Here is a 15,000-nt window from a genome sequence, read left to right as displayed (position 1 = left end):
ATAAAAATAAGATAAAATAGTTTAAACAAATTAAATAAATAAATAAATTATATATATACATATATATATATATATATATATATATATATATATATATATATATATATATATATATATATATATATATATATATAGTCTTAATAAATAAACTATGTATTATAAATAGTCTTAATACACACTGTTTTAATGACTTTGAAAGCTCTTAGCAGCTTTTTATTTTATTAAACCTTTTAATTTTAATAAACATTTTAAATGTGGGCAGGTATTTTACAAAAGAACAACAGAAATCATCTTGCAAAAAATAAATAGTAAACAATGTATATTAAAAAATAAACAATAATTGAAATATAGTGTTTTATTTGTTTATTTTTTTGCATGTTTTGCAGGAAATGGCACATTAACGTAACACACACACACTCACACACAGAAAATCACCACTAAAATCTACATATAGTCAATGACATTATTCACATGCATTGCTTCCATATTTGTAAACTGGGCATTTATTAACTTTTTTATAACAGTATGAATTTGAGTATTTGCAGTTAGACTCACTTATATTTGACAGCTATTTTGCTGTGTATTCTGCTATTGTGACTGATAGTAACCTGCTTTCTCCCAGCTGATGTAACTTCTCCTGCACAATAAATACACCCATGCATATCAATAGTATGAAAAGCTGTTATTATTCATCCATTTGTTCCACCCTCTTGTGTGTTATTATTGTGAATATATCATGCACAAAAAGCCCTCAACCACATGATGTCTTACAATAAACTGATCTAAAAATGTCCTATCATTTAAATCCACAGTCATGAAGTGAAATGCAGATCCAGAATCAGCAGTGAATGAACTGAAATCAGGCGTTCATTGTGAAGCTGCAGCTGCGGATCATAAACCTGCACTTTACACTACAAAACACAGTTCAGCTCTCATTGTGAAGAAGCCTGCATCCTCTCTGAGCGACAATACACTCATATCAGTTCATCTGTTGGAGATGAGGGCACTCACAATCTGATTTAAACAGATTTACCTATTAGATTTTCCTTTTCTTTATGGATTCACTGGAATAAAATAAAAATAATTAATAAAAAAATATATATATAAAATAAAATAAAAATAATAGTATAAAATAAAATAGCTAATATTATTAGTCCCATTAAGAAATAAATAACCCCCCCAATTAATTTAGAAACTGTGTATTCCCTGGTATTTACTCAACTGAAAACTACATAATTGAAGTCAAGATTATTATTAACCCTCCTGTGATTTATTTATTTTTTCACAAATATTTCCCAAATGATTTTGAACAGATTCGGGAATTTTTCACAGTGTGTCCTATAATATTTTTTCTTCTGGAGAAAGTAGGCTATTTGTTTTATTTCGGCTAGAATAAAAGCCGTTCTTATTTTTTTACAACCGTTTTAAGGTCAATATTATTATCCCCATTAAGCAATATTTGTTTTGGATTGTCTACAGAACAAACCACTGTTATACAATGACTTGCCTAATTACCCTAACTTTACCATAATGGGCTACAGGGGCGGACTGGGACTAAAAATCAGCACTGGCACTGTAGCCACACCAGCCCACATTAGCACACCGACACAGCCCCATCCATGTACACGCACATTCACTACTTATATTGGTAAAATTATATAAGCAGTAGCATATTTTAGAGATATTTAAACATTTAATGTATGCGACTGGAACAAAAACAACCCATTTATATATGCAATCATGTCGTTCATTTGCATTTCGGCTCAGTCCCTTTATTAATCTGGGAATCGCCATTTTATCCAACATATGTTTTATACAGCGGATGTCCTCAAAGCTGCAACCCATTACTGGGTTACCCAATTCCCAACTGGCCTACCCAGTTCACATATAGCATGTGTTTGGACTTGTGAAGGAAACCAGAAGGAAACCCACACGAACCTGCAAACTCCACACAGAAACACCAACTGACCCAGCTGTGGCTCAAACCAGGGACCTTCTTGCTGTGAGGCGACAGCGCTACCCACTGCGCCACTGTAATGCCCCAGTTCATTTTATGTATTTGGCAATGTCTGACTTGACTGCCTTTCCCTTTTTATGGTCCATCTCTGATAATTAGCTTGTGTTGCACTTACTGTTTGTTTGACAAACTTGCCAGATTTTGATTACGTATTAGGTCGACCCATCTCGAAACCAGCCGGTCGTTGCCGATTGGGCCACTGCTTAACATTTATTATTTTTCTTACTATTATCATCATCATCATCATCATCATCATATTCACATCTTGCAAGAGATAAAAGCTGCCTACATGTAAAGGCAATACAAAAAATAGCTGACCGGCCCACATTTAAAAAATGGTCCGGCCCTTCTGGCAGAATTACCAAATGGCCAGTCCGCCTCTGATGGGGTATATGCCGAGTTAGTGTTGTTCCCATACTGATAAACTTCCGGTGACCTTTTATTGTGAGTTTGTTTCCATTTTATACGGTTCCTTTTACAGCATCAATGTTGTAATGTAATTCAAATACAATCAGTTAAACAGACTGTAGCATTCATTTAGTTGCTCAAACGCAAAACGAGACAGAAAGCCGCATACTCGCACATCCCCATCAGAATCGGCAAGCTAGCGCAAAAGCTCCATTGAATATACTGGGGTAATGTTTATATTATAAAGACATAGTGGGGAAATATGTAATTTAATGCAGTGCTTCTTGTACAATCTGAGACCCACTTTATATCAGATATCACTCAGCCAGTGAAGATCGCTGATTTTTAAAGAAAACAGACCTGATTTTGCATTAGCATACAGTTCATTGGAAACGATTAATCCAGGTTACTGGCAAATTAAAAGTCCTATTAGCAAGAATATCTCAAATGTTATGTAACGTTACTGTCAGCAAAGATAAAAGAAATCAGTTATTAGAAACGAGTCATTAAAACTAGAAATATGTGGAAAAATATCATATTAAATCAGGATAAGGGCTAATAATTCTGACTTCAACTGTACTTAGGTGTAAACGTGAGGCTTCCGGTGAGAGAAAATGACGATATGTGGTGAGGCGCGATCGGGTGAAACTCTAAACATGGACAAACAACAACGATGGAAACATTACAAAAACGACCCTTTTGCTGTTTTATACATTTATAGATATCAGCAGACACTAAACACCTCTCAGTGTGTTTTATTATGCAAGAATGCAGCTGAGAGTGAAAACGTGAATTCGTGGTAACATTAAAATTAGCATCAGGCTAACGCTGTATTAAATACAAATACACTTATGCGGCGTCCCCTGCTGTCAGAAAGATGAACTGAGTTCTGTGTTAATCCTTCAACTGCCTGCTCTACCAAAAGGTTGACCATAGTTTGACTGTTTTAAATAATGACTGTTAAAGGCATTTAAAGAATGACTGTGTTGAATAATGGCTTACACACAGCATTGTTGGTATACAAAAAAACAATCAAACAAACATAATGCTGTTGCACTACACTTGATTTTGGTTTTATTTTAATAAGCAAACAAACAATAAACCATGTTAAATGAGAATCTGAAATATTTTTTATGGCATACTTAAAATAATAAAGATGATTTAGCGTTCAAAAATGTATTATTTTAAGTATTTTTCAATTAAATTGATCACGCTATGTTTTCTGATTTTTTATAGTCGACGTATTTATTCCACTACTTTTAGCATAAACCGACATGTCAATCATTTGGTTGAGGCTGATATTTTAGAAATTATGGGATGTGTTAAAAAATGCACTGAGTGTGTTTACTAGTGACATTAGGAATTAAGTAATGAAATTCAAACATTATTTTTTTGAGGGGGGGGGGGGGGTAGTTAAAAGGTTAATGAGTTCTCTGATAAATATCATATATAATATATGCACTTGACTTCAGAGATATTATTATAATACACTTTTACATCAGCATTTAGATAAATATAAAGTGAGCTTTCCGCTGCACAGATTTTGCCAGAGCTTTTCTATAAGTGTATTTTTTTAAATGAAATATATTTTTAGTATGATTAAAACCCACATCCAGTGTTTTTAACCACTTTTTAGTAAACCACTTGACTTAATTAATTTATTCGTTTTCCTTCGGCTTAGTCCTTTATTTATCAGGGGTTGCCACAGCGGAACGAACCACCAACTATTCCAGCATATGTTTTACGCAGCGGATGCCCTTCCAGCTGCAACCCAGTACTGGGAAACACCCATATACTCTCACATTCAAAAAACACTCATATGCTATGGCCAATTTTGTTTACAAGTTTAACTTATGGTGCATGTTTTTAGACTGTGGGGGAAACCGCAGCATATATGATACCACAATACACAACAGTTTACTGTAAAACAAAATAATCCTACAGAATGTATTGCAGCTTATCAGTTCTCGACAGTAAATTTGACAGCATACTGTGTAGCATTCATTACCATATATTTTTAAATACTATAGCATGGATTAAAAACACTACACACACACACACACACACACACACACACACACACATATATATATATATCAATTACTATAGTATTTTTCATGTGGTAAATTCTGTATGTGATTTTAGATTCTCAGTTTCTCTCTGAAGACTATGAATTTTTGAGATTTTTAACAAACAAACATAAGCAGCACACATATTGACTTCTGCAGTGTTTCTGTGTGTTTCAGTGTGTGTGTGTTTATGAATTCGGTAAAGGATAGACTCTCTCACTCACCCTGAGCTGTTTTCTGGACTCTGATGTTGTTCAGTTTTCTGGATTTTAGTGTTGTTCTGTGTAGCTCCACATTTACTGTGATTTTCAGCTTAAATCCGTGTTTGTGTGAACACGTCCGACAGGTGACAGAACAGCGGCAGGTGTGGCTGCCAACAGGTGTGTGTGTGTGTGTGTGTGTGTCAGTCAGAGAGTGAAAGAGAGAGACGGTTTGCAGTGATTGGATGATCTGTGGAGAAAAAGATAAAAATAAAGTCTTCACATTTTACGTTACACTGAAAAACATTTGTACTCCAAAGCTGCTGGTCGATTTCAAAGAAAAATCAAGTGATTACAAAGAAGCGTCACAACAACTGACAAAAAAACTAAATGAATAAAAATGGTTATATTTTAAGTGTAGGTTAGCTACCACACACACATTGTACACTCACACAGTAAACACAGCTTTTGTAAAACTACTGTTTATATTTATCTATATTTAATTTTTATTTTTGAGGTCTACTGTATGTATTTAAAGTTTTTTTCAATACAAAAGTACACTATTTTTTCCCCTTTGGAATATTGATGATAATCGGAATCATGCCCATGTGACTCTGACCCACAGAGAATAATTCTGCTTGATAAAATAATACAATTTTAAGTAGGCTTTAGCTCAATATAAACGATCACTTAAATCACTTTACTGTTTTCACTTTAAATATGTTTATAATGATTAATGAATTTCACATTTCAAATAAAACAAAAGATAATATAACATAAAATGTACAATTAAAAAATATAAAAAAATAAATTAAAATAAAATGTAAAATAAAACATATATGATAAAATCTAAATATAAATAAAAAATTATTGAATTTAATTAAAAGAAATATATATATATATATATATATATATATATATATATATATATATATATATATATATATATATATATATATAAAATTAGATTAAATTAAATTAAATATAACAAAAAATAACATTTTACATCAAATAAAATATAAAATAAAACAAATATATATAAAATAAAATGTTAAATTAAATAAATAAAATATAAAATAAAATAAAAATAATTAAATTATTTTAAATGTAAAAATTAAAATAATTAAAATAATGACATTAAATTAAGACTAAAATAAAAAATATTACATTTAATTGAATTAAAATAAATAAAATATAAAATAAAATAATTTAAATCAAATGTTAAATAAAATAAAAGGTAAAATAAAATGTAAAAAAATGTATAAAATAAAATGTAAAATTAAATAGGAAAATAAGATAAAATATAAAATAAGATAAAAGATAACTAAATTAGTTTAAATGTAAAAAATGTAATTAAATACATTTAAAAAATAATTGAATTTAATAAATTTTTCATTCCAGCAAGAAAATCATTTAAGAACGAAAACTAAGAATACGCTCCTCATCTACAGTTAAAACTGTATGTATATATATATATATATATGTGTGTGTGTGTGTGTGTGTGTTTAATTTAATGTTTAAAAATCATGTAGTAACAGTACAGTACAGTAAATTAAACATAATTTAAAATATTTTATGTAACATGCGGATTAAGTGTGTATGTATAATCTAAACACTAGAGGGCGCCACAGATTACCCTGTGGAGACCAGCTCTCACTATGGTTCCTGACCCAAAACACATACCCGTTTAGCTATATGAGATTTCTCTCAGACAGGAATGAACTAACGAATATAAATATATTTATTTTGTATGTGCCTGCTGAATTAGTAATGTGTGGAGGAAGAAAAAAAAGCTAGACGAGAGACCTATTGTTCATGTTGTTTGCAACAAACAGAATGCTGATATGCACTTTTCCAGTCACGGCTACAGTTGTATGTTCTCCTCGTGTTGGTGTGGGTTTCCTCCTGGTGCTCTGGTTTCCCTACAGTCCAAACACATGCACTATAGGGGAAGTGATGAACCAAATTAACCGTAGTGTGTGTGTGTGTGTGTGTGTGTGTGTGTGTGTGTGTGTGAGAATAAGTGTATATGGGTGTTTTCCAGTACTGGGTTGCAGCTGAAAGAGCATCTGCTGTGTAAAACAAATGCTGGATAAGTTGGCGGTTCATTCCACTGTGGTAACTTCTGATGAATAAAAGGACTAAGCCGAAGGAAAACGAATGAATGTAGGCCTACAGTATAGTGTGTATAAACAATTGTAGAATGAAAAGGTTGTGTGTTTGTAGATGTCATAGTGTGTTGTGCATGTGACTCAGCCTAATTCAGACTCCCCGATGGTTTGTGTGTCCCGTTTAGCCCAGCGTCAACTGATCTGCAGCTCCTGGAGGAAAAGCAGCAGCACAGTGTCCTCCTTAGAGTAAATAGAGCTGCTTGAAGATCACATGCAGAACACTGCGGCACAGGCCTGCTCATCTACACCTGTCTGCGGGATGGAGAGAGGAGATGAATGTGGGTCAAACACACACATGCAGACACACACATGCACTCACACATTTGCACATTTACACACACTCTCACATACACACATGGACATACACAATTATATGCAGGTAGACACATATACACACATACACACACATAAGTTAATAAGCACACCCATATACGAGCAGAGACACGCACACACACACATACAGACACATGCATATATACACACAATTACATACACAGACACACAATCACACATACATACACATACAAGTATAAATACACACACATACACGGACACACATGCATACACACACGATTACATACACACACACATTCATATACACGTATACACACAGACACAACCATACGCGCATACACACTTAGACACACATACACACACACACAGACAAATAAACACACACACATATGTGCATACATAAACACAGATACACACACACATATATATATATTCAGATGCACACACACACACACACATACACACATATACATATACACACACACACACACACACACACACACACACACACACACACACACACACACAATCATATGCACTTATTCAGACACACACACACAGACACAATCATATGCACTTACTCAGATCCACACACACACACACACACACACACACACACACACACACACACACACACACACACACACACACACACACACAGACAGACACAATCATATGCACTTACTCTGATACATAAACACACACACATACACACATACACACACACACACAGACACAATCATATGCACTTACTCAGACAAACACACACACACACACACACACACACACACACACACACACGCACATATACGAGCAAACATGCACACATACACACATATACACACGCGCTTACACACATATACACACAAACACAGGCATAAACATACAAAAATACACACACACATGCACACAGACACAAACAGGCCCGCACACAGACATGCACACGCATACATACATACATACAACCACATTCACTTAACAGTCACACACACAAACACACGCATAAACACACAAAAATACACACACACACACACACACACATACACACAAACACACGCATAAACATACAAAAATACACACACACATGCACACGCATACATCCACACACATATAAACACACATACACACACAGAAAGACACACGCGCTCATGCATACACACACATGCACACAAAGACACACGCATACACATGCACAGACACACATACATACACACGCATATAAACACTCTTACATACACACACAGAAAGACACACAGACACACACGCACATGCATACACACGTTTCATTTTTGACCAATAGCTAGTTTTCTTTTACTAAAACAACCTGCACACACACACACACACACACACACAGAGGTGACCTGTTTGTGTTCTTCAGCGAGGTGATGCTCGCCGTGAGAAATGATACAGTCATCAGAGGATGAGACGGGTCATCGTCATGGCAACCGGGCTGATAATGGGAATGATTAACAAGGCGTTGAGCTGTTACACGTCTCCTTCTGCACTGCTGGATTCATCATGCGCCCAAGCACACTTTCATAAGTCAGCTCCACGATCAGCATATCGACCATTTTAAGGGGTGTAAACAAAACCAACGATCCCAACGTATTTCCTGTTCCAAAAAGAGCCGCATATCGATAAGTAATGTAATGATCGCTTTTTTAATATTAAGTTATGACTGAATTGCCGCTTGTGAAATAGTTTGATAACAAGCTGGAAATGTTCATGGGTCAATGACATCACCATATTCAAATATGTCTATAATTGTTGTAGTTTGAAGTAATATAATGATAAGAGATAAAATCTAGAGGAATAGGTCTGTAATATAATAGAAAATGTCCTGGCAGTTTATTACAAGGTTATTGTTGTGTAAAATACAACACCAACCCGGACAATATAATTTGACACATGTAAACCACAGCAGAAAGTTCCAACCAGGAGGCCCATGTCATCTACAGTACAGATACTCAATAAAGTACCTACTACCATCAATTAAAATACTTAACGTTTGCTTTTTATTTTCACAAGCTTTGGAGACGTAACATAAATTCTGCTTTTAATTAATAGGGCACCTATAGCTTTCTCTTGAGGTTTCAAAATGACATTGATGTTTTCAAAGTGCACTGCGAAGGGAGCACAATTGTAAACATAAAGATCGCTAAAACTCGACTGTAAAAATAGTTTGAAAGCAAATCACACCGAAGAGGGATGACCTTAATGCGTTTTTATTTTTTATAATTCCAACTTTGCATGTTAGAATGTTCTAAATGAATAGGGCATAGGGGGGATAAGTGGGAATAGAACACAGCCAGGAACTATGTTTCTAACTACAGCTCCAGATGTATAGTTGCGAGTGCTCAAGTTTGCGACGCAGTTTGCGAATGTTCGTTGGAGCGATAGATTTGGGTAACAGCAAATTTAACGAACTATGTTTGTAACGACGGAACTTGTGACCATAGTTGGCTAACGATGGTTTTGGGAAACGCACTCCAGATGACCTTTTATCCATAGGCTATCACTGTTATTTTAATTCCTTATTACTATTTATCAGAGTTGTGTCAGTATATTATTCCATGCAAGCGTGGGTCAAAACATTTTTTCATTGAAGTCACTAAAAGTTATTGTAAGAAAGATCAAGGTCTAATAATGCAGTTCAAACGCAAAAATAATCAGGGAAAAATACAAACAAAATATGGAGAACTGCTAATTTACCGATATTTTTTACAGTGTAGTCATGTTTACTGCAGTCAGGAGCTGTTATCCTGTGTGCGTTCAGCCTTGTCATATCATGTTTTCCAGCACAGCTCAGGTCCAGAATCTCTGCGAGCCCAAACTCTAAGTAGGTCATGATGTCTGTGTGCTGCCGATTCGGGAACTCTCTGATCTGCTGTTGTGCTGGAGAAAAACAGCTGAGGCTGAACTTTCCTCCTCCTCGCTCTTCTCTCACTATATAGACGGACATCAGACCTGCTTCATGTCCTGAAACTGATGCAGTGTTTGTTTGTTTAGAGATCTGCAAAAAAATGAACATGCTGTTATGACATCTTGTGTTTCTGGAGAGCACAGACAGATGATTTACATTGTTTTATATTCATTTCTCATTAGAGAGTGAATTTGACACATTTTTTGTGATAGTCGGTTTGATTTCTTTCTCATGAGAGAGTCAGTTTGATTCATTTCTTATAATAGAGTCAATTTGATTCATTTCTTATAATAGAGTCAATTTGATTCATTTCTTGTGAGAGAGTCAATTTGATTACTTTTATTTGTGAGTCAATTTGATTCATACATTTCATGTGAGTCAATTTGATTTATTTCTCACCAGAGAATCAGTCTGATTCATTTCTTGTGAGAGAATCAGTTGGATTCATTTTTTTGTGAGTGTCAATTTGATTCATTTCTTGTGAGAGAGTCAATTTGATTACTATTATTTGAGAAAGTCAATCTGATCCATTTCTCACCATAATGTCAGTTTTTATACATTTCTTGTGAGAGACCCAGTTTGATTTGTTTCTTTTGGCAGATTCATTTTTTTTGTGTGAACAAGTCAGTTTAATTCATTTCTTTTGAAAAAATTAGTTTGTTTTAGTTTTTGTGAGAGAGTCAATTTGATTATTTCTTGTGAAAGAGTCAGATTGATAATTTTTTTGTGAGAGAGTCAGTTCGATTTATTTACCATGAGAGTCAGATTGATTTAATTCTTGTGAGAGAGTCAAGATGATTCATTTCTTGTGAGAGTCAAATTGATTTATATCTTGAGAGAGAGTCAATTTAATTTATTTCTTTTAAAAGAAATAAAGTTTGTTTGAGTTTGTTTGAATCATTTCTCATGAGACTCAGTTTGATTAATTTCTTGTGATAGGAAATTTTGATTAATATTTGTGACAGAGATTACTCAGTTTGATTCATTTATTTGGATAGCGTCAATTTGATTAATTTCCTGTGAGAGAGTCAGTTTGAATAATTTCTCATGAAAGACTCAGTTTGATTCATTTGTTGTGATAGGGTTAATTTTGATTAATATCTTTAGAGTCAGTTTGAGTCAATTTGATTAATTTCTCATCAGAGAGGGAATTTGATTCATTTCTTGTGAGAGAGTCAGTTTGATTCATTTCTTGTGGGAGCCAATTTGATTTATTTCTTGTAAGAGATTCAGTTGGATTTTTTTTGTGTGTGTGCTTGTGAGAGAGTCACTTTGATTCATTTTTTTTTGCAAGAGAGCCAGTTTGATTTATTTCTCATGAGAGTTAGGTTGATTAATTTCTTGTGAAAGAGTCGGGTTGATTCATATCTTGCAAGTGAGTCAATTAAAGTCATTTCTTGTGAGAGAGTTAGTTTAATTTATTTATTGCGAGTCAAGTGTGTGAGAGTCAGTTGATTCATTTCTGTTGAGAGAGTCAGTTTGATTCATTTCTTTTAAGAGAGTCAGTTTGAATAATTTCTTGTGAAAGAGTCAGTTTGATTCATTTTTGTTGTGAGAGAGTCAGTTTGATTCATTTCTTGTGTGCGAGTCAGTTGGGTCATTTTTTGGAGAGAGTCAGTTTGATTAATTTCTTGTGTGAGAGTCAGTTGATTCATTTCTGTTGAGAGAGTCAGTTTGATTCATTTCTTGTGAGAGAGTCAGTTTGATTCATTTCTTGTGAGAGATTCAGTTTAATTAATTTCTTTTGAGAGATTCAATTTGATTCATTCTTTTCGAGACACTCGATTTGATTCATTTCTCATCGGTTCAATCGGTTCAATCTGAGAACATTTCTGGTGAGAGAATTATTTTATAGTTCATTTCTCATAATCCTTCATCTCAGTTTATCATTTGATAAATTTCTCATGAGAGTGTGAAATTGATTCATATGTATATGTAAATTTTAATTTAAAGCCACTATTAATATCAATTAACAAATTAAAACTATTTTAATATATTATATAAATAAATATAAATATTCACAATACCTTAATGCTTCTCCTTTTAAACCCAAGTTAGATGTAATTATGTGGCAGACACTTGTATCCAAAGTGACTCACAAAATAAGAATCAAAGCAACAAAAGAACATGCAAATGAGATGCTAATTCAGCACAGAGGGTTGCTACAAAAACCTCTAAGTGCCTTTTTGATGTATACATAAATATGCAGTATATATATTTGTTTTGCAGTAGTTCAGTTCTACAGTTTGTTGTGTTTTTTCTTCTTCAGTAATCAGCTCACTGCAGCAGTTTAGTTTGTTTACCTACTGTACGCTTGACTGTTGCCTGCGGCTGCCCTCTTGTTCACCGCCGTGGATGTTGTGCTTGGGTGCTGAACTTATTTGGCTTATGCCAAGCCTGTGCATATGATAACTTGGCCTGATCTAAATATTTATGTAACTCGATGTCTTCAGCTGAACCTGGTAAGAATAAGGCACGAAGGGAAATTTGAATTCCTTTGATTTCGGAGTAAAATGTGCAGACAGGCTTAATTATTTCCCTCGGATTGCAGTGAAGTTCTTAAAAAAAATCTGAATACATTTGCTTGTGTTTACAGCGTGTGCATGTGATGGTGTTGTCCTCTAAAGACCTGCAGTCTGTGCAGCAAAATGAGCTGAAATTAGACATTAAATTAGCAGAATGGTAAAGTTACATTTGCACTAGTTAAAACTGCATTTTCTTATGCATTTATGCACAGTATATGCACGTGTGTACATTTATATGCTTGTTTATTTTACAGCAACCTTATTGTACATGTATAATGTATATTATGTATGCATATGTACATGCATATTTGTTTATGTATTTTTTATTAATGAATGCGTTTTCTTAAGTGTTTTTGTTTTTCTTCGTTTGTTTAAAAAACGTATAGGGCTAGGGTACAATGAAAAATGGCAAGTTTTTATTTTTGTTAATAATAATAATACTAATACTACTAATTATAATTATTATTATTTTTATTATCATTAACAAAAATAAAACTTGCCATTTTCATTGTACCCTAGCCCTATTCGTATTATTAGTATTATTGTTATTTTATTATTAATATAATAATAATAATAACAAAATTAGAAATAAAAATAATAACAATTATAATAATGATGATGATGATGATGATGATGATGATTATTATTATTATTATTATTATTAATGATAATAATAATAATATTCTCCTCATTATTATCATTATTTTATTAATATTATTATTAATGAATGTATTAATATCAATATTGTCATTTTTTTATTATTATTATTATTATTATTATTAATATTAGTAGTAGTAGTAGTAGTATTTGGTGTTATGCATTTATTATTTACTATTATTATTAACATTATTATTAATATTTATACTATTACTGTATTACTATACCAGCAAATAATAATAATTGTTATTATTGTTTATTAATATATTTTTAATAATAATTAATACACTATAGTAATAATATAAATAATAATGGTAAAAAATAGTAAATAATACATATGTAACACCAAATATTATAAATAATATTAACAGTAATTATTATTATATTTTTAAATATTATTATTATTAATAATATTATTATTATTATTATTATTATTATTTCAATTAATATGTTATTATTATTACTATTATTGTTATTTTTTATTAGTAATATTACTATAATAATAATAATAAGATTTATAGTGTTAATAATAATAATATTAATATTAATAGTTGTAATGCTAATAATTACAACAATAATAATAATAATAATTATTCTTATTATTATTTTTTTATTGGTTTTGTTGTTGTTGTTGTTGTTATTAATATTATAGCAATTGTAGCAATTATTATCATTATTATTACTTTGTATTTGTCAATTTGCTGTTCTGTCTAGTTACCAAATATATGGATAAATTATCAAACACATAGCATTTGTTTTGTTTTATTTTATTTTATTAATATTATGTTTTTTATATACATTTTACTTTATTAATTTTTTTTTTTTATTTACTTTTATCTCATTACACTTGTAGTTACCCCTAAACCAGCATTTGGGACTAGGCTATTATGATTACTTTGTAAAATTTCTATTGACCTTCTCATGTTGACAAAACCAAAATTTTCTCTGTGGACGCTCTTTTTCTGACTATTTGTTTAAGTCTTCATTTACACTTTCTGAGTGCTCTGCATGAAGCCTTATACAGTGATAATGAGAACAGCCTGTGCATCAGTTCGTAATGCATGTCCTGTATATGTCAAGCGCCTGCAGGATCCTGAAGAAGCAGCACAGTGATTGGCTTCATTCCTTCGGCTGAATTACTTTATGGCTGGTCAGACTTGCATGGAGATGAAGCCACCAATGGAAGCTCTTCTTCATGCTGAACAGATGACACACACTGTACATCCCAGATGGCGAGCAGTACACTGGCCTGATAACTGACTGCTCGCTTAGTTCAACTGCAATGTGTTCAAAAATACATTCACACGTCTATAACCCTCGTGTTGTTATAATCACACTAATAGGCAAGACTTGTTTGGATACAGAGTCAGTGGAATTATGTAACCAAGTTGTTCCATCAGATTTTTAACCTTGTCAAAAACATGCATTCGCTTTCCCACAAGGAGAACATTTCTGGAAAAGGTAAACTTGTTTTCACGCTTTGTGGATGCAAATATAGCTGGTTAAGCATGGAGCTCAGCCAGCTGGATGATGAGGATTCTGCTAAACCCCAGCCTGCAGTGTTGGCTCTGCTAGAGTCTGCCTTTACTGCTAGTGTAAACGGATTTAGTATTTTTGTTAGCAAATACTGATGAATGCTAATAAACCGCATGCATTTAATTACAGCAGAGCTGCTAGCAATTGCATGTTATTATGGTTTATGTTAATTAACTGTAGCAGATCTGCACATCTTCACT

The 15,000-nt window shown here is 32.8% G+C and overlaps 3 protein-coding genes across 6 annotated transcripts in view; 2 read left to right on the top strand and 1 right to left on the bottom strand.

The window, feature by feature from the left end:
- quob (quattro b) overlaps positions 1 to 4,797 on the bottom strand; it is an 85,194-nt gene extending 80,397 nt beyond the window's left edge. The window contains exon 1 of the mRNA XM_087254997.1: positions 4,719 to 4,797. The gene's annotated coding sequence lies outside the window, so the exon portion shown is untranslated. The remainder of the gene's footprint in view (positions 1 to 4,718) is intronic.
- The window catches only part of plxna1b (plexin A1b), a 744,633-nt gene that overhangs the window by 175,616 nt on the left and 554,017 nt on the right, over positions 1 to 15,000 (top strand). The window lies entirely within an intron of this gene.
- Positions 1 to 15,000, top strand: part of dlgap4b (discs, large (Drosophila) homolog-associated protein 4b) — a 252,770-nt gene that overhangs the window by 45,447 nt on the left and 192,323 nt on the right. For 3 of the 4 annotated variants that reach the window (XM_087256352.1, XM_087256355.1, XM_087256348.1), the window contains exon 2: positions 6,991 to 7,143. The gene's annotated coding sequence lies outside the window, so the exon portion shown is untranslated. Of the gene's footprint in view, positions 1 to 6,738; positions 6,861 to 6,990; positions 7,144 to 15,000 lie in introns of all 4 variants that reach the window. The other variant, XM_087256354.1, reaches the window with a different exon arrangement.

This window comes from Danio rerio, chromosome 6 (genome assembly GCF_052040795.2).
Source record: "Danio rerio strain M-AB ecotype USA chromosome 6, GRCz13ab, whole genome shotgun sequence".
NCBI lineage: Eukaryota > Metazoa > Chordata > Actinopteri > Cypriniformes > Danionidae > Danio > Danio rerio.
The sequence above is the reverse complement of the archived record's forward strand: the minus strand, read 5'-3'. Positions and strand labels throughout refer to the sequence as shown.